Genomic DNA, 22,632 nt, shown 5'->3' on the forward strand with positions numbered 1-22,632 from the left:
TATATATATATATTTTATAACAGATAATTAAAATTTCCTGGATAAGTTCACAAAAACCAAGTTGTGAAAATTTTAATCATAATTTTTTGGACAGAATTGGAAAAAGCGATTGTTGACTCGTCGAGAATTTCTAAAATATCTTTTATTGTTCCGAATACATCTATCCCAGGATATATAAAATCTTTTCACGAATAGATTAACTGTGAAACCGAAAGGAACCATTTTTTCTTCGGAGAAGTAATTATCTCCAATATGTGGAATGATTATTGAAACGAAATTATTGATCGAATCGAGATTAATATTAATATTAGAAAATATGCGGGAACTCGATTCGTGAAATAAATCTCGAAAATGAATCGAATGAACTCGGAAAATTATTCATCAGATGAAAGGATTATCGGATGCGCGCAAGCATATTAAATTAATTAATCAGTTTCACGTGTTATAGTTAACACGTATAATATATCGTTTACACGTAGTATATTTGGATTAAAATTCGAGTGAAATTAATTCAATGAACTTGTTATTTCGATTCGCAATACAGCGAACCGTCACAGAGGACATCTTCTTCTTGCTCTCGACGAATTTCTCCTCGTTGTTCGGCTTCGATTCATCCCTAATTTTCAAGATCGAGCTCAACAATTCGACTTTCTTACTTTCCATTTATCCCTCCTTTGACAACTGCCCCCTGAATTACAGCTCGTTCTTCTCCGTCATTTGAGCCAACCCTATATCCAGCCACGAGTATAAACTTCGAGCTCGATGATGCAAAGAATTCTCTTTTATTTTTGAGGAACGGGGTCGGTGACGAAGCGTAATAAACTGGAGCATGAACGAGCACTAAAATGCCTCGAAATTATTAAAAATTATTGAAATTCTAAATGTTCAGGATCCACATCGTGAAAATAGTTATTAAATTGTCAGGATGGAATCACACGTTAAAACTAAAATATATATTTTATGCGATAAATAAACAGAAAATATTTATAAGATTAGAATAAATAATTTTAATACTATATCAAGATCATTATGAAGTAGTATCATTATGAAGATTTTACTTCGAAATAATTTAGATTAGATTCAAATACAATGCAAAAATTTGAATTTATAACAAACAATGCCAAGTAAAATTGTTTATAATATTCAATCTAACGATCTCGACGATACATTAAAAAAATCATCGAGATTGATATCTTTTCGTAAATATTTATCCAACATTTTCTAACACCATCCGTTGATACCTTAACCTAAGTAATGATTTGCATCACCGTAGGCACCGTACGTAGAATAACAAGCCGCTTGTTTGCAATTTCACTGGTAATTTTGGACACGCGAGGTAAGCATTTGAATGTATCTCATTTTCGACGGTCACGATAACAGAGAGATGTTTCATCATCAACGCGTATTGTGGACCGCCATTGGACAGAGGAGTCCGCGAATGTTATTATGGGAAACGCGTTATAACGTGGAATTTATTTGCACAGAATTCGTTCATGCGTGCGACAAATTGTAGGAGGCTTCCTTTATACGCGATCGCCACGCACTCTGGTATTCCTTATAAGCGTTACTCTCAACTATTTGCTCGGTGCGAAGTTGGTCGTGGAGAAAGCAATAAATGCGCGGATAATTTGAATTTACGAGACCCTGAAGTAGCGCAGCAAAAAACAAAATGAAAATATAGTGGGGAAATCATTGTTGTCACGAAGTTCGAATAAATAATGGAACTTTCTATTACTTTTTATAATCGAAGAGAAAAAGTCTGGATTAAGTTAGGTTAGATATATATTATACGTAAGAATCGATAGAAATTTTGATTGATGAAAATTAACAATTCTTTTTAAAAATATTTACAAAACTGTACTTATTTATCAAAGAAAGAAAGGTGCGTATGCAGGTATAAAAACGAAGATGAAGAGTATATTTTACTTTATAAAATTATATTTACAAAGGAAAGTAAAATATATTATCGCTAATAATATCTTTCGACAATTCATTCACATAGCAACAGGTAAAAATACGGACAAACCATTTAACATCACGGTACATTCATTTCTACACGCCATTTTTCTCATCACTGTCACAACGGCTATTCGAAGGATCGAGAAGTGGCGCCAAATGGGATTACACGCGCGAAATACACGCTCGAGAAAGATTGTTTCGCGATACAAAACATGATAGGTTTTGTACGTGGCACGGCTACCAGAAAGAAGCGGAGATCTCATGGGGACCGCGTTAATAAATCTCTGGTAATTAGAAATAATGTAGCAGCGGGATGAAATCGCCGGTGGGCTCGAGTTGGTGGACTGATTCATTTTTTACGCCATGCGAGCGTTAAGATCTTTTAGCCGAGCCCGGTTATAAATGATTCGCGAAACCGGAGCGCCCCACTTTAAACTGTCGTGTATATCCACATCGCAAGAACTACGCCAACCATCGCCTCATTAGTCACGTTGAATTCGTTTCAATTAAATCACTCTTCCCGATGCTTCATTAACAGTGCGAATGGTTTGGGAAAAATTTCTTGAAAGAGAACATTTCCTTTTATAGAAATCGTTAAAATTTCTTTCTAATTTCGATAAATTAAACTGCGTCTGTTAATCGATGAATATCAATTAACCTAAAAATGCAATTTCATAAAATTATTCCTATCACCTATTGATTGGGGCCATTGATAAAAATTTATCAATAATCTGTATCAAACTAAAAATCATTCAAAACATTTTGGAGCTTATTTTAAAAAAAACTTTCCTTTTTCTCCGTTCACGAGATCACGTTTCCTTCTCTTATCGGATTACTGGACCGCAAATTCGCATTCGCGCAACTTGAGGGCAGCACATCAACCTAGCACAATGGAAAACACCAAGTCTTTTAAATCGAACAGATTAAAACGTCACGATTGTCCTCGCGATACAATTAACCCTAGCTAAGAAGAAACCTTCATTTTCCTTCTTTTTCTCTCTTTCTTCGCTGTTAGCTCGTAAATCAAAGTGTGTAATAGTGTTTGGAAGCGGAAATATAGTTAAACGTCTCAATTGCAGCGATCTCCGCGCCGCCAAGTCCGGTTGGCAATACTAATTAAGTGCCTAGTGTACCCTCTGTGTTGATGGGAAAGCTCTCTCCCGAATCCGGAAACGAGGGTAGATGTAATTAGGATGAGTTGTGACGCCAGGGCACCAGCCAAACCCCTTGGCTTCGTTCTCGTCGTGAACAACTTCGTCGTCGTCGTCGTCGTCGTAGCAGACAGGCCGCATGTCTACACGTGCACGCACACGAGCGCCATCGCGTGCCTTCCTGCGTAATCTGCTTCGAGCAGACCCCGAGCCGAGGTTATTATTGTCGGCTTGGAGCTTGATCGTTCCTATCGAGTCGAGCATTAGCGTACAAATAATGCACGCGACTATCTGCTCGATCCTCGCTTTAATTGCCCGAATGATCGGGGACGAGGTCGTGTAATCGATTCCCTCCTGCTGTGTTCGAATCCGTTCTCTCCTTGTATTCCGTTCGTGTTGCAGGTTACTGTTCGCAAATCTGCAGCTGGAAACAGAAGGTCGATCGTGTCTCGTGAAATATTAAATTGGTGCTTGGGAAATGGCTCATTTCGAATGTAACGATATATTTTTCGTTTATTTTGGGATATTATTGTTTTTAGACGTTCTTTTTTTTCTGTTTATATTTTCTGATAATAATCGATGAATAGAAAGAGGTTAGGTTAGCAGCTTTGGAAGTATTGAAATAATCGGAAAAGAGTTTGATAGAAAGTGATAGAACAAGAAAAAGTGTGCTGTGCTTATTAATGGGCTCGTAAAATATACTGTAAAACATAAAATTCAGTGGAAATTAAATGGTTTTTGGCCAACTTGATATGGAAATTCCACGTGTTGCGATACAACGATGCAAGATCGTCGCGTGGTTTTTGTGCAAATAATTGGTGCGTGCTAAGTTTATCGCCCGATTAAGGGGAAGCCCGTTTCCCATGTTCGAATTGAAATTCACCGTAAATGAAGCTCGAACGTTTCAAATTAAGACAGTTTCTCTAACCTTCGCTATACAGGCGGATAAACGGCGATCGTAAAGCCTTCCCCGCTCCATTACCAGTCGAACGAACTTTATGCGCACCTACTTTCTCTAATTGCTGGTCTCCAGAATCGCCACTAAATTTTCTTGACAGAATCAGCCACACCCTGTCTAGAACTCATCAGGATAAAAGTGCGGGAAGACAGAAATGGTTAAATGGATTCCATTGGAAATATAGATAAAAATTAACTCGTCTCTGTTTCTATTTCATTTTGTTAATACGCGAAAAATGAATTTTTCTATTCAAGATTCTCTCGTCCTTTGAATCCTTGGAATTTTTGATCGAAATGTATCTATGTAAAATTTATATTATCTGTTTATATCTGTTCAAATTCTCGTATCTATTATAATCTAAATTATTCATAACTTAACGAATAAGTTTCGATTGACTCTTTTTGATGAAAAACATTTTTTTTCCCTGGATTAAAAATGAAAAAATTTCGAATCCCAAAAGAATCATAATTAATTACGAAGACGAATATTTTTCTCGCGCTGTGTGCGAAGAGAAAATGATGAAAATGAACATTATTTTGAGTTAAGAATCATTCGATTAAACGTTGAGAATTGACGGCTCGCATAGATTTTTCTTCACGGACATCTGTTAGCCGATTGAAAGCCGATCGATATTCGTGATGGGTGTCTTAAAAAAAGGGTGGAAAGAAAAAACGAGGGAAGGAAAAAATGAGTGACGGGCGAAATGAAATACGTCATCGGTTGCGACGATATTTCATAGTTCCGGACGATCAATCCCGATACGAGATTCCGAGCCTGTTCACTCGCCACTCCCACTACAAATTAAAGAAGATTCCACCGCGTGGTGCCATTTTCCCTGGAAAGTGTCCATAACTATCCTTTGTTCTATTTTACTCCCCCGTCTTTTGTTCCCATTTCATAATTTTTATTTCATCTTTCTTTTCCTTTCGGTTTTGAATTCCATTTTTTTCTTAATTGCCATTGCGACAATCCTAAACTTATCGCAATAATCTTCGAACAAGTTAAATCTTTCACTTAATTCAATCCTTTATTAAAAATATTCCCGAAAATATATCTATTTCAATTCAAATTCAAGTAATCACATTTATTTATTCAAAAAAAATTTAACGTGATCAAATTTTTCAAAAAAATAAGATCTCCGCCATTCACGATTTCCCAGAATGTATTTTTCCATTGATATTTTCACAAATTCTTCAGATTATCAATTAAATTATTAATACTTTATTAATTAACTCTCCAGATCGGATCGAATTTCAATTTTTTAAAACCGATTTCATTTCTCGATCTCGATCTTCGAGGTCTGGTCACGAGGAGAGCAGGGCCAACGGATTGGCCACGTTCGAATAATTAGCAAGATGAAAGAACGCTTGTTCGCAGTAGGTCGCGAGATGACGCGACCGAATGAGAGAAAGATAAATGCAAAGGGAGAGAGGAAGACGGGAAACGTCTTGGAGATGACATGGCGATTCTGTAATTTCGGATAATTACGGGTTAATGCGTTTAGCTGCGGCTACATATGTACCACGAATCCAACCTCCTCGTAAGATAGCTGCAAATTAATTAAGCGGCTGCCATGGTTTGCCGAATAGTATGTGTTTATCGGTGGCTCGAGCCTCGGCATGTAGATCTTGCCTCTAGTCGAAGAACATTGCGGCCCGCGGAATTTATCGGCGTTCCTGGCTGCTCGACAGTTTCGTGAACCGTCCGCATGTTAGTAATTGCGCCACATATCCCAACAAATTGACGTTACGAAAGATTTCCCCCTCCCTCCCCTTTATATATATATTTTTCTTGAGAAGAAATAACCTTAGGAGGAGAATTAAGGAAACTTCAAATTTTTCAGCGAAATTTTGTGCAAAATATTGCACAATGAACTATAAAATATATAAATATAAGTGTTTAAAAAAGTATCTCGTTTCTTTGAGTCGGATTGTCGATACTTGAAACGTAGAGAAAAGAGGAGGAGGAGGAAGTTTAAATTAGAAAAGTATTTTAAAATGACGGGATCACTTATTTAAACGCGAATACTTGACAACCTCTAAAAATGTTCTTTTATAAAATCCTTTATAAAATCAGAATATATAAACGTTTATATCTAGTCTCTCTACTCTTCGATCATGCTCATACTCGTATCCTGGTAAGAATCTTCCCTTTATGACGGAACGGGATATCGTATCGTTGCCATTTTTTTTTCTTCTTCTTTTTTGGATACCCTCGCCTCGCGTTCGCCTTTTCCCTTCCCAAAAGCCACCCCTTCTCGCCTCTCATCCACTCTCACCGTTTTCGTCGCCTCCGCCTCCTATCTGCATTCCTAGTCCCAACGAGCCGCAAAGGAATTCCAATTTTAAACAAAAGTTTCCTGACGGCGGCAATCTCTCTGCTTTCTTTTCCTCTCCCCTCCATCCCCCTCTTTCACCCCATTTTCCATATCTCGCCCCTCTATTCCTCCCTCGAATTACACCATCATTTTCCTTCCTTCCTTCCTTTCTTCCTTCCTTCCTTCCTTCCTTTTTTCTTTTCGTTTCGCGCGGTCGACATCGCGGATTCTTTAGCTTCGCGTCGGGGAGCAGCAAAGTCTCCTCTACAACGCTATTTTGTTTACAACCTCATCCCCTAATCGCTGGAATTTTTTCGCCGCTTCCACGAGGTGTTCGATACGCCGGCCAAGCGATAAAATTGCGCTCGTCTTTTAAATCTGCCTCCGGGGAGACCAAGGCTTCGCGAGGATGCTCCTTTGAGCGTTTAGGCGGCGCTTAGTCAGACGCGTTGATCGATGCTTTATGCAGAGGCGTTTCGACGATTCCGCTTGAAAGAAACGCGCGTGGTTGGAGAATTTTTTGTCCTTAAACAGACGTTTCATAGAACAGAAGCCGTAAAAATTAGAAATTCGGAATTTGCATAAGTATTTTTGAAAAGTATCACGCTTCTTGGAATCGGTTTATTGTTTATTATACTGTTTTTTACGGATTTTTGTGTAAAATCTATTGTTTTGTTTTTGAGCAATGCAAATTTCTTGATTAAAATTGCATATTTTTGAAAAATATCATGCTTCTTTATTATTAATTAACAAATTATTATATTTTATTTTCATTTTATTATTTATTTTATTTTTAATGATACAGATAGGTATGTTAGAGGTCCATATGGAAGGTCTCTTGAGATTAAAATCACGCATCTTCACGATTGTTGAAGAATTTTCATCGTTAGATATTCCGTGGAACAGAAGCCATAAAATTTGGCAACGCAAGTGGCGTCACATTTGCACAAATATTTTTGAAAAGTATCACGCTTCTTGGAATCGGTTTATTGTTTATTATACTGTTTTAAGGATTTTTATTGTTGTAAAATTTTTATTGTTTTGTTTTTGAGCAATGCAAGTTTCTTGATTAAAATTAAAATTGCATACATTTTTTAAAAGTACCATGCTTCTTTATTATTAATTAACAAATTATTATATTTTATTTTTATTTTATTATTTTATTATTTATTTTATTTTTAAGATGAGACAGATAAATATGTTAGAGATTCAAAGTTTCTTGAGATTAAAATCACGCATCTTCACGATTGCTGAAGAATTTTCATCGTTAGATATTCCGCTCGTTGTTTGATTCTCGAGCAATACAACTTTCTTGAGATTGTAATCATTGAAGTCACTCAACGAGATATTAAATTACCTTCAAAAAAATACCTTCCAACAACAAGCCACTGCAACCAATATATATTCACCTCCCCAATTAAACTGCCGGGTCGCACAGCAAAAGCGAAAGAGAAAAGTCGAAAAAAAATCTCTTTCTTTCACCTCCTCACCCGCCTCGCCTCGACGCGTCCCCTCGCGGCAGTCCTCCGTAGAAAAATGATCCCTGGGGCACGGGAGCGGGGCACGAGAGGCTCGGCGATAAACACACGCTAATCCATAAATCCTGGAGCAAACGGGAGAAAGCACGCGCTATATATGCGCGACGGCCGACTCGAGACGTATCAGCGGCGCGTCTGCTGCAATATCGATAAAACATTGATCCCCCATTCGTGCCTGAAACCCACCGTATAGGATTCGCACGCCGCGTGGCCCCCTCCCGCACACGTGCACGCAACCCGTGCACACACCCCGGCCTTGCTTTCCACGGGATTATATCCCGTACGACCGGTGCGTGCAACGATATACCCGCGTGTATACGTGTGTATATACATATTTACCCCCTCCCCTACGTCTTCCTTCTCCCGGTATGCAGCCGCGTCTGCCAATATCGCGATCCGCACGCGAATCACCGAGGCCTCCGTGTATTCGACCATGGAATTTGGGTCATATCTTCTCTCTTTCGTTTCTTTTCTTTCCTTTCTTTCCTTTTTTATTCTGTTTCCTAATCTCCTTGGGTTTTGGTTTCGGTTTATTTTGTCGGTAGAGCAAGTAGATGTAGGGTGTAGCGATGAACTCGAGAAGATAAGGAAAGATTTCGACTCGATGGTAATGGCTGCCTTGTGAACCCATTGGCAACGATCTAGATCTCCTTACTCGTTTGTACAGGAGAGGGGATCGATTTGAAGGGATTTTCTCATTAGCGGCGATTATAAATGAAACGCGACATCAAACGGAAAACTATCATCGCGTATTTTGTACACATTTTCTATCCCTTCTTCTTCCTCCCTCCCCTCTCTTCAGGGATTCTCGTATTTATCCGAGGAATTATGAATCATCAAAGCGGCGTAGCGAGATCCGTGAGGCAAAGAGGCACACTCGTGCGACACAAGTGCGATCCCATCGGCTCGGTTCACGCCGGATAATTTCATCCCCCGGTTTCGAGATCATCTTTCCCGTTTCAGCGGATCAAAGCGACGGAAATCACGCCGGCATAATCGCCGCCCGCGAGTGTCCCCTTCCCCCTCCCCCTCTCCCCGACCAGCGAGCGGGTGGAGGAGGGAGAGGAGGCGCCCGCTTCTTGGCGGATCAAAGCGCGAATCCCCGCCGTCGCCGGCAACGAATTGGCAAACTTCTCTCTGAAGATGGAACAGTAATTATAAGGTCGGCGGCGAAAACGGCGCGAGGGGGAGGGAGGGGGTTGCAGTGGCCGAGGGAAGACGAACGCGATGGTCTCAAACACTGTGGTGCAAAATTCACCAATCTAATTCAACTAAGCAAATTACCGGCAACTTCCTGGGCGCCACCTCCACGCACGGTGTCCCTTCGGCCTGCATTCCCAGAAACTTAGATCAAAGGGACGGCCATTTTCCCTTCCACCATCCCTTCCTCACCAACCAAACGCCGCTGGCCCCTTCCCCGCGCCCCCTGTTTCGAAATATCGCCCCTTTCATCCCCGCGTTTCATACTTCCGCCCTGTCTGTCGCACCCGACGAATATCGAATTCTGGCTGCGTGACCGGTGGCTAGTGTGCTCCTTAACCTCCCCCCTTCTCCCTTCCTACGTGTCTACGAACGTACGTGGCCCATCTGGAATGGGATGAGGCGGGGTTTCGATGCAGCAGCAGGCTGAGTAACAGGTTACGCAACCCTTGTTTCGGTTGGGGAAGGATAGGATTGGAGGGTTGGCCGACTGTTTTTGTTGCGTGACTAAGGTTTGTGGGACGATATCAGGTGGTCGAGGGAAATCTGGTTGGTGCACGGTATCGTTACGATATGCGTGATATCTTTGTTATTTTTTGGAAGTTTGGATTGGAGGGAGGAGAAAGGAAAATCGAGATTGCGGGTATTTCTTCTAAGGTTTTTATTCGAAGGGAGGGTGTTTTATAAGTATTCATTGACGTGTTGTTCTCTTTTTTTTTTTCGTGAAAAGGTGGCAAGTGAAATGAAAGAAAGAATATACTATAATTTTATCTTATTATTGGTATCGATATAATGCTTAAACATATAATTCGTGGGCGAATAGTATGTAGAACATTCGCATAACATCCTTTAACAAGAAGACAATTATTCAAAATGGGGAATATAGAAGAAGAATATAGAATATGTGAATACCAAAATTGCGGGTATTCCTTTGCTGAAGTTTTTTATTCGAAACGTACTAGATTTATAAGTATCCATTGTCCTCGATGCATGAGAAATTATCGTTCTTTCGTGAGAAGATGGCAAGCGACACTCTTACCACTAATATTGACAACTTGTAGCATGTACAACATTCACACCCTCTAACAAGACCACAAGCTCCAAAGACAATTGTTCCCGAAACCACCATCCAAACACCGCTCTCCATCCCCTCTATAATCATCCAAATTAATCGCGAATCGCCAAAAACACCCTCCGGTTCCCAAATCTCCACCTAACACCGCGTATGTCACGCATATAGCGTCAAAATCGAGGGATGTTGACGAATGCACACAGAGACACGAACGGGACGACAGCAGGGTGGCAAGGGGGATGGCGGGGACACCGAATACTTCCGGGACGCAATATCATTGGGAACGAGGCAGACTGGGTAATTCCCACTTGCTTGGTCTTCAGAGGCAGCAGAAACTGCGTTTGTTGATTATCCGTCCGGTAAACAGGGAGCATTGTTATCGATTGGGCCAACAATCTGCCCCTCTTCCTCTCCCCCCTATATTGACGCAATACTGCCTCGCACTTGCATAATGAATGGTTGGCTAATGACCCTACGGAGGTTGCGGAAACCGCAGCCAGAGGATGGTAGGCCCGGGCCTCGAAGCACTTCCGGCATCAAACATGCACCGCTCGCGGATCCTCGGAATCCACGGAGTCTCCTGCACGGCTTGGCCGTGTATCGTTCCACCCCCCGTTCCGTAATAGGTACACGGAGGCCGACTTTAATTCTTCATTAACCGAGCGCCAACAGAGTGGTTCGTGCAAGCAGATACGCGAGGCTTGGATATCCGGTGAGGCGATACCGTTCGTAAATTTGTTAAGCTCGGGATATAAATTTAACGAAGGTCCGTTTTGTTGACTCGAGAAGAGAAGATTCGTAGATTTGTCAATTTGGTTTCGATTATAGAGCGTTATTGGTTATTTACGTTAGGTACACACTGCATGTAATTGGAAAAAAAATATAACGAAGAATTTTTTAAAAAAACTTTTGAACTAATAATGACGTAATGCGAAAGATAAGTATTAGTATAGGAAGATTTCCTTTGTACGAAATGAATTAATATGAATTGAAAATAAGTACACGATTGAATATTTTGTAACAACAGGCATGTTATGTAACGTGTTTATTTTTATTTTCAGTTCTACCGAGTACGCGGATCCCAATAAACAGATTCTGACCACCAGTCTGACGTGTCACTGTAAGTAATTCTTCGAAGAATTCATAATAATTAACTTGAATTCCAATAATTATTTATTGATCAACGCGCACTTGTTGATGCAAATTCTAATCTCTTTTTCTTCACTTTACTTAATCAATCTTTATACAACTTGAAACTCCTCTTATCTTTTAAACATTTGAATTTCAATAATCAACTATAACATTAATAAAATAGTACAAAACAGGAAGAAAACGAAGACGCGAGAAGTTGAGAATCGTTGCCACTTTCCATCGAATTGTACTCTTTTTGCTCTCGGTCGGTTACACAGTTTCCCCTAGTACCAACATGGCCGGACCGATTCTTTTGTACCCGGCTTTTCGTCACTTTCGCGGTTTCCCGCGCCTTTGGAAATACCATTGGAATCCCACGACTCTTTCACGTCGCAAGTTTCGCCTCTCTATATACCCAGTGGGGAAGGACCGTGCACGCAATAACGACTCTAATCTCCTTATGTCGTCCCGAGCTGTTTTTGCCGCGTCCTCAACGAGAAAGTGCTTACGCTGTTGACCAGTCGGCTATAAGGGACTTACAATTTACTTGCGCGTAAGAGGCTTTATGCGGCGCACCGCGCGTAAAACGTCGCGCCGTCGCTACTTTTACTTAACGTTCGTTCCGCTTTGCATTCTTGCGCTCAAGGAAAAGTGACGGAAGTGGGGAGAAAGTAGCGTTTTATACCGGTGGACTACGCCTCCGACTTTTCACGAATCTTGTGCTTGTGCTGTTATTAAAGAGGGGGGCGAGGCGAGGGAAGAGGGCGCTTTTTCTCGAGTGCCAGGAACGAAAGACGGATTATATACGATCTGGAAGAGGCGGTCACCGAGGTACAGTGAGGGAAGGGGGAGGTGCGTTTTTTTGCGAGTATTGGGAAACTAGCATCGTTACGGGTTTCGTTTCGAAGCGGTAATAGTCTTTTTGGATTGGGCGTGTTATAATCTAGAAGTAATTCGGCGATGCGCGTTTTATTTCGGGAATAGGATAAGTAGTAAGTAAGTGATTAATATGTAAAGGTGGATTTCTTGAATGTTTGATATCGTCTAAGCAACCATTTATGATCTGTGATAATATTGTTAATCTTATGATTGAGGTTAGGATCTGAAGGGAATTCTGCTCTATTAGAATTCATTTCACGATGAGATTCTCATCATGAAAAGCTCATGCATATATGGGTTCATAGTCGTAAAAGGATTAAGGATCAACGTTTTCTACATTTTACATTGTCCAATTATCTTCTCTGGAAATTTCATCTTATTCGAGCATTATGAGCCAGTTGGTGGAGGAGGAAGCCGTTCCACGCATTTTACAGGCGTCTCATCGAGTGTATCATCGCTTAGAACGCCCGCGGGACTTTTGAAGGACAATCCAATTTCCAAGGCCGACTTTACGTTACCAAGATATTGTTTTCAAGGGGATTGTGAAATGGTTGGTCGAGAAGTCTCGATTTCCTACTGCTTTTTTCGCCATTTTGTTCCATATACCATGATCGAACCATTTCTTAAAATTAAATTGAAAATAAAAGTTGATCTTTCATCTTTTAAAATGAAATCATATATTTTTGTGATTGTGATTAATTGATGCAGCTCGAGATTTCTTATCGTGATTTATGAGATTTTTATTAGATACATTTAATAAGATTTTATATATCAGAAGTAATTCTATAATTAAATATTTGCATATCGTGTACAGAATAATTATAAAAACTAATCACATAACTATAATTATTCGATTCATCAGTATTAATTGAACGTTTTTCGAACTTGTGATAGCCTTGTAACAATTCTATTAAATATCGTATTTTATGGTGCGTTTAAATTCATCAATAACAAAAGATATTTTATCGAAAAATAATAATCGAAATGCCTGTCAAACTTGTCTATATGCGCATGCATATTTATATGTATAATTTATTAATAAAATAAAATAAAAATAATTAAAGTTAAAATATTGCAGGGAAAAAAATTTTTCATATTTTTTTTACGAAAAATTATTTTCAATATCTACCGTTTTCTTCATATTATATAAACTTTTTTCTTCTTGATTTTTCTGTTTTATTTTCAATTAAATATTATATTTTATTGTATATTTAAATCAATCTATAACGAAATGAATATCATGAAAATATATATGAAGTATCGTAAATTGCCAAAATTCCTATATAGTTTGTTTCATTAGATTTTTTATTTAAAATTTATAATTGAAATTTATGAAAATATTTTTTTACAAAAATTTTATAGTTTTATGTATAGTTAATGTAATATTTTGTTTAATTTTTGAATTTTCAGAGCTTTAAAAAAAATATTATACATATACAAATATTTCACAAAAATATTAAACTTTTATATAGAAAATATTTTTTATGAAATTTTAAATATCGATGAAAATGAAATTTTTCTTCTCTTTCCCTTTCTCTCTTTCTCTCTGAAATCACGAATATTTTGATAATACATATTCTTATTTTCTTAATTTTGAGAGAAAATACTTAATTTCTGAAATTTTAAATATTTCAAGTAATAAATGAATAATATATTATACATTATAATATTTCAGTTCATATATATTTCAAAACTTTTCACTATATTTTTCTTTTCCAATTCTCCCTTTCTTATTTTAAGAAACTTTTTCTCTCTTGCTTTCTCTTTTCATCCAAAAAGCAAATTCAAGACGGCAAACGAGAAAAAACTATTTCCAGACCAAACTGTAGGAAATCCTTAATCAAACGTTTCCTCCTTTCCTAAATGAAGGAACGTTACGTAAAGCTTGGAACGCTTCTCTTAAAATCTTTTCGTAGCCCAAGGCTGCTGCTCGATCCCTCTCCTTTCTTCTTTTCACTGTGGATCGAATCGTTCATTTTAATTCAGTGATTTATTTTCGTGTTTCGTTACCACGGTCAGCTTTCGTCTACTCGAGCCGATTTTCTCGCCACTGTGGTCTGGATTGCCGTCACGTAACGAGCACTTCCGGCCCCCCGTGTACGATGCTTCTTGAAATTTAAATTACTCGAGCTCGATGGCACTTTCCCCCGATGAAAAAAATTCATCAAAGATACGCGTCGGCTTAAATGTCGTGATTCAAGTTACAATCTTTTTGAACTTTAAATAGTAACAACCACGCGTTATGTAATTTATTGAATTAAATAAGGAACGCGTTTTTGAATCGAGTTATATTTTGGAAAATGTACATACTTTTTTGTGACGAAATATGTGAAGTAATACATTTGTTAAAAGTAAATATTTTACAATGTTTATAAAATTAGTCAATTTCAATTCTTCTTTCCTTTCTATGATTCTAAATTAAAGGAACCTTTTAAAGATCGATTAGAGTGAGAAAGAATTATTGGAAGTATAACCGGAATTCTTTTTTCCCAAACCATGCTTTCTACTATTCATCAAAATTTATGATATTACAAATTGTTGCATACAATTGTTCTTGATATATTTCGTATACATTTAAAATATATAAATTCTTATAAATATGTATAAATATCTTATTGTTAAAAATATCATACAAATAAAGATTCTTAAAAGTTTTGTTAAAAAGTTATAATAAAAATATGGAATATGAAAAAAAATGATGATATAATACAATGAAATTCAAAGAAAAAACATACATTTCATTTAAAAGTCCAGAAATCTTTTTGGTTATACCATTAATGATACAATCGTAATCCTTTTGAATATTAAAACCATCATATTTCAGATTGTAAACAATTTTCTTTCAATAATATAACATTAATATAACAATCTTCCAATCATTTATCATATACAAAATTATTTCATATTTACATTTATTAAAAACCATTCGTGACAATATTCACGAAACAGAAAACTGTTCAATGTACAGTAACGCCATCAGCGGAAACTCGCAAAAATACAACAGTAAAATCACTTTGTCCAATAGCGTTGAAAAATAGATCAGAAGTCACGGTACATAATCTTGACAGATTAGTTAAATAGCAGTGGTTCGATGTAGATTAGAAATAGAGGCAACCAAGATGAGTTTACATCGCAGTTAAGTTTCGCTTTAACGGTGACGCCGAATTGCCTTTTCCCCATGACCGTGATGGCGTGTGACGCGCGGATTTACCGGCCATTTGGTAAATGAAGACGAAACTACGTCGTAGATTACTATAGCTGCGATACACCAGCGACAACTACTAACCTCTAACGTGTACATGTTTCCTTTCAACGTGATCGAAGCGATCGTCTGTCGCAATCTGTCCCTTTCCACGTGTCTTTGTCTGGGATTAATAATGTGTGCCGATTACTCGACATTTGGATGATTTAGTTATTAATCTATTTTTTTTGAATATATATGTTTGTGGTTAATATAAGTCATAATTATTTTCTGTATCCTTTTATATAATAATTTGATAGCAAGTTATTGTATTAAATTGAATGATGAAGAGTTATAGGTTGGGTATCTTTTGGTTATTTTTAAGCTTAATTAAAATGAAACTAGATAATTCTAAGAGGATTTTATTATCATTTCATCGTATTTTTTTTATTTTTAAATTGAAATGAACTCGACGTATTTTGTAAAAAAAATATATATATATTAGAGTAAGATAGTTGAAAAAATTAGTTTTTGCGAAAAATTTTTAAATTTATATTTATCCTATCCGTTATAGGATTCGTTTTTTGAAATAATTGAGTTTAGTGTAACTGAACTTCAGCATGCCACTTCATCACTTGTGACAAATTTTAATTGTACGAGAAAAAATAACTATATCCCTTCCCCAGAGGTGAAAAATTGTCATTCTATAAAGAGCATATAAAATATTTTATTTTGAAATATTTTGAATATTTCATACGTGAAATATATGTATATGACATGAATTTCAAACGATACAATTTCGATCGTATAAGTGATGATTTTTTTATTAATTAAATACATTTTCAAATTTCCTTTTTTATGACACGTAAAATGAAGGGCTGTATAATTTTACGAAAATAAATTGATAAAATTTGAAACGAATTCACGATCACAATTCAAAAAGTATTAATTAATTTACGTGCTACGTCTCTAGACAAATAACGATTCCAAGAATTGTGTCTGTATTTGAGTCGTTTACCATCTGATACGATTCTGAGAAATTTATTGCATTCTCCGGGATTACTGTCGAAATTGGGGAACACAAGGAAAGAAGGTATTGCTTTCCTTTTATTGGAGGAAACATCGGTGAAAATGTTCATGAAGCTTGAGGCTATAAAAAGGGGAGAAACGATTCAATAGTGGCGTCATCGTTATTCGTGTCATGAAATTATAAGCTCTTAGTCTCGAATCAATGATCCCTAGATAATTCCCGTTTATTGAACTATGATATAACACGAAAGATTTAACCAAGATTTGAATTTATAATTATTCAATTGAAAAAAGAAATAATAAAATATTTTATTTATAAAATAAATAATAAAAATTTAATTTTAGAATTAGTTTTGATAGTTTGGAAATAGTGAAAGTAGTTTTTTTGAGATATGTTTATTGTATATAAAAAAAAAATAAGTGTCATAATCACATAACATGATAGAAAATATAATTTTCAAACGTTTCATCTTCAAATCGTTTTACCTTGAAAAATTTATTACGAATCTCACGAGTTGGAACACAGTTAAATCCAGAAATAGACGCTCCAATCGAGTTCGCAATCACTGTAGTCACATTCTCCCTTTCTTGGTCTCAAACAAGTTGCTTTTGAAAGATCTAGCAATGGCTCCGTTTGTCTTCAATCAACCAGTGCTTTAACCTGCACGGACGAGTGAATGTGAAAATTCTTCTCTGTAATCAATTAAACGGTAATTTCTTCGTTCCTTTTGTTTTCCTTTCATCGATTCTCTTTTTTCCACAGATATGAAATAGTAGGATCAATAGGAAAAATTGAATTCATCATTTCCTATTGTTCGATTGATATAATTATTAATTATTAGAATCAATATAATCGATCATATTTTGTTTAAATTTTATTAGAAACATGTTGTGAGTTTATTTTATTATTTGTTCTATTTCCAAAGAGTGTTTCACTCGTAAATTGATAATCAAATAAATAATAATAATCCGTAAATAAAAATAGATTTTTGAATCAGAAATGAAACAATGAAACATGAAATTGGAATCTAAATGGATAGGGATACTATATCTGAAGTACTACGTAAATAAAGACATACGTGTAAATATTTTCATAAAAATAATAATAATAATAATAATCTAGAATTTGATATATAAAAAAATATATATATATCTGTCGAAGTGTTTATTTTTCAATTATTTTGCTGTAACTGTAGAATAACACAAAGTAATAACACAAAGCTGACAAACAGAACAATGCAGCGCCACGTATCGACAATATGCTTAACTAGATGTCCATACTTTTTTAAAAAAATGATCAATTCGTGAAAAATTAAAATTTTTATAAAACCACCTGAATTTTCATTTTTGTCTGATTATTAATTATAATATGCATACGTTATTTGTTATAATAAATTAAAATTTTCTCATTCATCGCTAACATGAATTTTTTTTTTCACATTAATTTTAGAAGCAATAAATTTTTTATTATACTACACAAATTTTTTATTATACTGCACAGTACAATCACTTATTGTTGATGTATTCGATTTATTTGAAAATTACACGGCGTACACATATATTTTATTGTGTAACATCACCCTCTACCCCCGCTCGTCGCGGTTTTTCGATCTCGCGGAAGCAAACAAAATTTATGAGTAAATCGTTCTACCGTAACGTTATAACCTCATCCATCCTCATCGATTATCGTTGCTTTTAATATTCTCTCTCTCGTCCGCGTGAATCAACATCGTCCCTGAGTGCAGTCACTTTTGGAATACATTTCACGTCGCGGTTGTTCGATAATCGTTTCGTTCAAGAACTTCAATTACTCGCCATCCTATCTGTAACGAAATGTGTACCGAACTTGGCCATATAAAATTTCACTTAAAAATATCATCAAATATCCGGACACTGGATCTATTTAAAAATTTCGAGGAAAGACTAGATTAATATATAAGTAATTATTCACTTCTTAATGATTCATAATTTCCTTCTTTTGTAATTTTATGTAAATCAATATGTCATAAATCAAAGATGGTAGATTTTAAGAAGAGGATCCATGTAGCAGCTTTATATAAACTGCGCGATGTAAAATTTAAGTAGATTCTTTTCGAAGACATCTTGATGGATAAAAATAAAAATTGGAAACCTAGAATCATTTCTTTCAGACTTGATATCTTAGGAATATTTAATAATTATTATTCATATTTCACAATCCAAAATATTTTTAATATTAACAATTTCACTATATTCATGAGTGAGAAATTAAAAATCTGAAGGTATTTCACACGGATTGTTCCAAACCTTCTTATATCTACCAAAGAATCATCGTATATTTAATACCTAACCTAATCTTTACCTAAAAATTCCACAAAGAACTTTTTACCAAAAAACACACCACAAACAAGAAAAAAAACCGCACCAATATCCATCATATCCCAACGAAAAAACGAAATTCGAGAAAAAGGCATGTCTGGCCGCATACGTATAATCTAACGAGTCCATCATAGAGCCGAGGCTAATCACGAGGGCCAAAGGTCTCGATATTTAAATTCATCTTTATCCGTCGATCCTATCGGAACACGGCGATCCGTAACGAAAGTTAACGAGATGGTGTTAATTAAATCCAACACATAGAATCGTGGTGGGAAAATTCGACAATGGCCGCGCGTCTATACACACTCTCTCGCGCACACGCGCACGCACACACACGTATACCGCATAGATCAGAGGTCGTGATCGCGCATAAAGGCGCGTGTACGCGCTTACAAGAGAGCAGGATCGACGGACAGACGAGAGAGCGGGCGTCGCTGGTCCGAGGCTCGATGAATCGATGACCGCTTTTAGTAATGATGTGTACATGGCAGACCCGTTCTCTCTCCCGATGGAACGTCCGGGGTCAGCGTGGTAGAACGTGGGCTGGATACGTTGGCTCGTGTGTAGTGGCACCACCAGCCCAGAGTTTGCCAAGGGGGACTTATTACGTCCCTGGAATTACCATATAAATTATCGCGTGATGAACCCACCGGAGTGCGAAACGGTGCACGGGTCCTGGCCTTTGTCGAGGTTTTGGTTATGGTTAATCGGCCACACCGTTTAATTGACATTCTGCGCCGCAAAATACCGCCTGTCCCGCGCCTCGTGTAATTTTCTTCGTCTCCCGACTGGCGACCGCGAATCGCCCGGTTTCCTCGTTCGATGGGTGATGGAACGCTCGATACGCGTGGCGGAAACTTGATACTTGATGACGAACGAGTGAGAAACGGTGGATACCTGCGAAGATTTTAATTCGTTATTAAGTATTATCGTAATTGAGAATCAATTGCTTAACGAATGGTGATAATTTAAAGAAAGAGAAATAAATTAAATGTAAATAAGACGTTCTTTTACGGCTGTCGATAACACACTTCAAATTTATCGCCACGATATATCGATGTATACACCCTTTATACCAATACTTTAAATATACTATCCAACCAACATTACGCACGCATCATTTCGTACGCCTCTTCCAACGCAATACATTACCTTCGAGTGGATCGACAAACTCCGTACCACTATCCAAGCCGCATTCAATGCAACAACTTATACGACGATCCATCGCATTCTATCGGCTATAAGAGCGAGCAGAACCGTGTCGATTTACGCTCTGAAATTTGATACTTGCGTAACACAATAAAAAGGTTCGGAGATTGATGACATAACTCATCGAAATGTGCCTCGCTCGCTCGCTCGATCGCCCTAGTGCTTTTCGCTCGGCGAAACAGTCACAGTGTGACTGCGCCGCGCCATCTCGTGTGTACACGTATTCAACACGGGTAATGGCGGTGTCACGCGTGTCACCGGCGTACGTGTAAGGCAATCACGAATTTCGCGAGCCGCGTACAAAGCAAATTTAATGATACGCGTATAATACACGATGCGAGTGTCGCACGGTGCGGAAAGATGTAATTAACGGTTATTCAAATTTTCATGAGGAGCATAGTCATCGAGGACGACTCGAGAGAAACGTTTAGAGAGAGAGAGAGAGAGAGAGAGAATGGGAAAGGATCCCTCGAGGGTTTCATCGACAAGGTTACAGACAGACATAATTACCCTGCATGGTGAGATGGCGCGAATAGAAGACGGTGTCTGCTACGTTTAAGAAGCAAAGCGTGGCCTCCCTGTTGACGAGCAACGGGGATCCACGTCTACGAGGCACGATGAATATGCAAAATTGTCGGTCTCACGAAGCATATCCGACGGCACGACCAGCGGCACTGCCTATGTTTCATGCATTCAGATGCCCTTCTTACCATCGTGTAGCCGTCCAGCTTGGCCGTGGAACAGTTGAACAATGTCGCCGGCTGTCGCGTTCATTAGGTTAGGCCGTTTAAAAAAGTCGCTCGACATTTCACGCGGAATTCCCGCCACGAGCCACTGCCATGCAAATCTCGCTCAATTCGCGCGTACACGGGGAAACTCTTAAAGCCTTTTATAGCGTGCCTCTAAGACTGAATTCGTGGCCTGAAAGTCGGAGTGCCACTATATTCTTCGCTGTAGGTATTACGACGCGACGTTTCTCGCGGTTTTACATGTTACACACACACACGCTCGTAGCGACGTGTCGTGTAATAATTGCGCATGCGCGCAAGTATGCGTGCGTACATAGGGCTGTGTGCAGCTTTTTAACCTCTTTTCGAGAGGCTTCTGCAGACTGATTTATGTTTACGGGGGACGAGAGAGGGAGATGGAATTCGGTGACCGCTTAACTCGCTCTCGTTCTTTCGCTATTCTCGGAAACCTGTTTGCGTTATCGTCGCGAAGGAACTTTACTCGATGTTCTTTGAATTCGATTAAAGAATTCTTGAGCTGGCTGTGGATTCCGACTAACGATAGTTTGGTTTTAATAAGTGGTTTAAGTCACGAAACGGAGGATTGTCGCGAGATAAGTGGCAATCTACTTTGGGAATTAGATTGATTGATTTAGTTATTAGAATTGGGAATATTCTCTTCTTTCTTTGTTATTATGCGTATTTTATCAACAAAGAAGTAAAAGAAAGTTTTTAATAGTTCAAGGTGAAATAAGATTTTTCTTTTTATTTTTTTGCCCGATAAATTTCTTTCTAGATATCAAACGGCGAATTTCAAGCATCGATCGTAAGTTCGAAATCGGTTAATAAATCCCGAGGAACGCACAGAGTCGATTGAAACAATCCCATTCCCCGGGATCTGGCTTCCACTTTTGTCCAGGAAATTAGAATCATCGCGGCGTTGTTTGCCCGACGAGAGGCAACGGCGTCATATTTCACGCGCGAGCGAAACTTGAGAATCGTAATTGAACGCGAGAGGGAATACGGTGGGAGGAGATTCGTTGGACACATCCGACGTCAAGACGAGCACGGGTATTAGAGAAAAAGTTATTCTTATTACCCAGGCCGGGCCACACGTGTATATTATTGCCAAGAAGTTGTCGACAACGGGTCAACCAAAACTTTTTCGATACTTTCTTAACGACAATCTCGCGTACCTCTTATAAGTTAGCACAGACATGCATTATGTAGGGTTCGTTCGTCTTTGACGAATGTCGATAGTTGTTTCTTCTTATTTCTTTCTTATAACTAATTCGACAGTGTTATCAATCTTGGTACAGAATATACGTAAATCATTGAATAAATATATTTTGTAAAAAAAATTTTAAAAATATATAACTCCACGTGTAAAAAAATTAATACTCCCCATTTCGAGAATGATTAACGTCCTTCAACTTTTTTTATCAGATCAAAAATATTTTCTTACGACACGGATAGCGAAAAGATGATCCTAAAAGCAAGATCTATCAAATAGATGCCCTTACGAGATAACCTCTTTCGAGAAAATATTCGAGCAAAGAATGGGGAAGTAGTTAAAAGGGACATTATGTGGACCGTTTCATAAAAGAACGGATGGTCCCTCTTTTTCTTTATATACAAAGCCTAAAGTTTTACATCGTGGAAAGGATACACGGCATCAGGTATATAGTCAGCAACTCCGCGACAGGAGTTCCGCGTAAAAGTTTTTATATTGTACAAGACTGTCATATTATCGACCGTTAATGCCACGTGTTATAAGTTATAGCAATAAGAGTGGCCTACGGTTGAGTAGTCCGCGTTTATGGCTCCTTATGAAAGTGTTCTATTAAAAGGTTGGATACTATTCTTAATATGTGAAACGAACGGTGGAAGGACAGTGATCGTAAATGTATCATAAAGCGTTT

The 22,632-nt window shown here is 37.7% G+C and overlaps 1 protein-coding gene and 1 long non-coding RNA gene across 6 annotated transcripts in view; one reads left to right on the forward strand and one right to left on the reverse strand.

The window, feature by feature from the left end:
- LOC107993946 (teneurin-a) overlaps positions 1-22,632 on the forward strand; it is a 628,759-nt gene that overhangs the window by 240,544 nt on the left and 365,583 nt on the right. For all 5 annotated transcript variants that reach the window (XM_062076384.1, XM_062076386.1, XM_062076385.1 and 2 more), the window contains exon 3: positions 11,257-11,315. The gene's annotated coding sequence lies outside the window, so the exon portion shown is untranslated. The remainder of the gene's footprint in view (positions 1-11,256; positions 11,316-22,632) is intronic.
- LOC133666277 (uncharacterized) lies at positions 17,566-20,980 on the reverse strand. Its single transcript, XR_009830223.1, has 2 exons — positions 20,693-20,980; positions 17,566-19,670 (listed from the first exon to the last, which is right to left on the reverse strand). It is a non-coding gene; the product is annotated as an uncharacterized LOC133666277 (long non-coding RNA).

This window comes from Apis cerana, linkage group LG6, assembly GCF_029169275.1.
Source record: "Apis cerana isolate GH-2021 linkage group LG6, AcerK_1.0, whole genome shotgun sequence".
Taxonomy (NCBI): domain Eukaryota; kingdom Metazoa; phylum Arthropoda; class Insecta; order Hymenoptera; family Apidae; genus Apis; species Apis cerana.